Below are 3,270 nucleotides of genomic sequence, written 5' to 3' on the forward strand. Positions count from 1 at the left end.
CCCGAACCTTTTCTTTCTGTTTTTTTGGTTCGCCGGGATGCCCATTTTTGCCTGGACTATTTTATTCTTTTCGTCCAGCGGGTCTCTTTATACGAAGTATTTTTTAACTGCGTCCGCATTCACAGGGGATGGAAAATCCTCACCATCCATGGTCGTTAGCCACAAGGCTCTGTCAGAGAAAACCTTCTTGACCACGAATGAACCTTCATAATTAGGTGTCCATTTGCCCCTTCGATCGTTTTGAGGAGGAAGGATCCTTTTCAGCACCATATCACCCACGTGATATACCCGAGGTCGTACCTTTTTGTCAAAAGCACGCTTCATCCTCTGCTGGTATAACTGCCCATGATAGATGGCTGCCAGCCTCTTTTCCTCGATCAGGCTTAACTCTTCGTACCGGGTCCTTATCCACTCAGCCTCTTGCAATTTCTTCACGTCCATCAGGACTCTCAAAGAGGGAATCTGAACCTCAACAGGTAGCACCGCTTCCATTCCATATACCAACGAGAAAGGTGTTGCCCCAGTAGAAGTACCGAGGTTCGATACCCAGGATACAAGCTTCATATTCAGCCACACCGTCGGTGCATTCAAAGGCTAGTCAGGCAGCACAAGGAATGTGGGGATCTCTTTGGCATAAGCAAAGCAGCGCCAACTCCGTTTCCATTCATGTAAATGGCCCCATCAAACATCAGAATCCGTTCGGATTCAGGGTCAGGCCCCTCCTCCGGGATCGGTTACTCTCAATCTTTCGATTTGAGCACCTCGAGATGTCCTCATCAGGGAACTCAAACTTCATCGGTTGATAATCCTCAATGGGTTGCGGAGCGACGTAATCGGATAATACACCCCTTGATTGCTTTCTGAGAGTATCACAAATCAGTCAACATTCTTTTGCACTCTCACAACCCGTCCGGTCGATGTTGGCTTCTTAAACACATACTCAATCGGATCCGTCTTGGACATCCACAAAGTGGTATGAACCAGCATACACTGTCTCAGTCGGCGAGCAGCCTATGCCAAAGTACATCAAGTTCCCCGAGCAGTGAATGTATTGTTTCACAGTCGGTAAACTTTTTGCTAAGGTAAATTGCATGCTCTTTTCGACAAGACTAGTCATGCTGCCCCAGTACACACCCCATAGACCCCTCGAGGGCTGTCAAGTACCAGATTAACAGTCTCTCTCCATAGGGAGGCAACAGAATCGGAGGCTCCTGCAACTTATTCTTTTATTTTTTCAATTCCCCTTGGCAATCATTATTTCACCTGACCGTTTGATCTTTTTTCTTGAATGGGTTCCCACGTGGCTGTTAGGTGAGATGTGAACCATGACATGTAGTTCAATCTACCCAGGAGACCACGAACCTCTTTTCTTTATTCTCGGTTCAGGCATTTCTTATTTTCCTTTTTTTTAAGCAGGATCAACCTCGATTCCTCTCTTACAATGAACCCCAACATCCTACCGGACCGCACTCTGATAGTGCACTTATTTGAATTCAACCTCCGTTTGAATTGTCTCAACCAGTCCACTCAGCTTGGTCAAATCCACCAGATGCCCCTCTTCTGTTTTGGGACTTTGCTATCATGTCATCAACATAGCATTCGATTTCATGATGAATCATATCATGAAACAAAGTCATCATGACTCTTTGATAAGTAGCACCGGCGTTCTGCTTCTCTTAGAGGACGGTCTTCTCTCCATGGTAGCTTGTGCACAATGACGTTGGTATCCGACCCTGGCATATCCTGACACAACCAGGCTAATGCATTCGCATGCTCTTTCCACAGGGCTACCATTCTGCTTTCGACCCGCCTCTGAAGCGGCCCGGATTTCCATTTCCTTTCTGACCTCGGCGGTACCCAAGTTCACGATCTCAATCGCTCCTCATGCGGCTGAATCACCTTCTCCTCTTGTTTCAACAACCTGGCTAATTCCAGCAGATCACAATCTTCTTCGCCTTCTTCTTTGGCATGATAGATCGGATTGTCGAAGTCATATGAGGTGTAACCAAATTGTTGTCAATGAGATCAGGAGGACTATTGTTTCGAAGTCGGAACGAGACAAATCAAAAAGGAAAAAATGAAAACAAACATTGCCATTTTTATTTGTTTTTTAAACTGCCAAAATAAATGAAAAACAGGGAACACCGCTTTTAACTGAAAAACATCCATTTATTTATGATGCAAAATGTTGCAAAATGAAACATGAGGTGGCCCTTACAATGAACCATTACGTGTCGAGCAACACGTATGGCTTTCATGCAAATAAAACTGAAAAACAGAAATCATTACTCTTCCGGACGAGTGACAGTGATGATCTTGTTAGGCCCTCCAGGTTCCTGGTACGCACGATTTTATCCATTGATCAATCTCCCAGTCACTGTCAGTTTCTTTACCCACTGTATAGGCATGAACTGGATCTAGCATTCCAGCACTGATAAACGTGAACGGTGGACGACGACCCCTGTTTCGCTCCGACGAGTCTTGGCCTTCCTGATAGCCAACCCCAAACATATCCGCCTTTACCACGATGCCTATGATCCTTCCCCAGCCTGGGATCCCTCCATTTCTCACCACTTCCACTGCCTGCTTGTAAGAAGAAATGGACAGCTTTTTCTCTTTCTCAACCTCAATGGCATTTTCCACCCTGACGGTTTCAGCTGCCAGACTGGGTGCTTTACACCTCACATCGTCCATTTCTACTTCAATTATTCCTTGAATTGTTTCCCTCATCATTGCACGCCCCTTCGTGGCGACAGCCGCGCAACAGTTATCAACACCAGGGAAAGCTCCACTCTTCCTCGGATGCTTCTGAACCACAAACATTGGAATCTTTAACTGATCCCCGTTCGTTTCACCCATTTTCCTCTCGTCTTTGGACATCACATTCACCCCCATAGGGCCCTGCATCGGCACAGGGTTAGTATTAACATCCGACATCAGCGCAAAATTGATGGCTTTAGAATCCACCAAGTCCTGGACCACATGCTTAAAAGCTTTGCAATCCTCAATGTGATGTCCGGGTGCCCCAGCATGGAACTCACACCTGACATTTTCATCGTAACTGGCAGGCCTCTGATCAGGTTTCAACAGAGTCAACATCCTTGGCCGCACCAATCCAAGATCCTTCAACCTCTTCAACAGAAGAGCATACGTCATGGGTGGCCTATCAAATTGACGATCAACCCCCTTTCTTCTCACTTGCTTCCCAGCTCTCTGTGCTCTCTATTGAGGTGGCCGATGTCGCTGCGGTGCAGGTGAATTACCAACAGG

Source organism: Lathyrus oleraceus, chromosome 3, assembly GCF_024323335.1.
Source record: "Lathyrus oleraceus cultivar Zhongwan6 chromosome 3, CAAS_Psat_ZW6_1.0, whole genome shotgun sequence".
Classification (NCBI taxonomy): domain Eukaryota; kingdom Viridiplantae; phylum Streptophyta; class Magnoliopsida; order Fabales; family Fabaceae; genus Lathyrus; species Lathyrus oleraceus.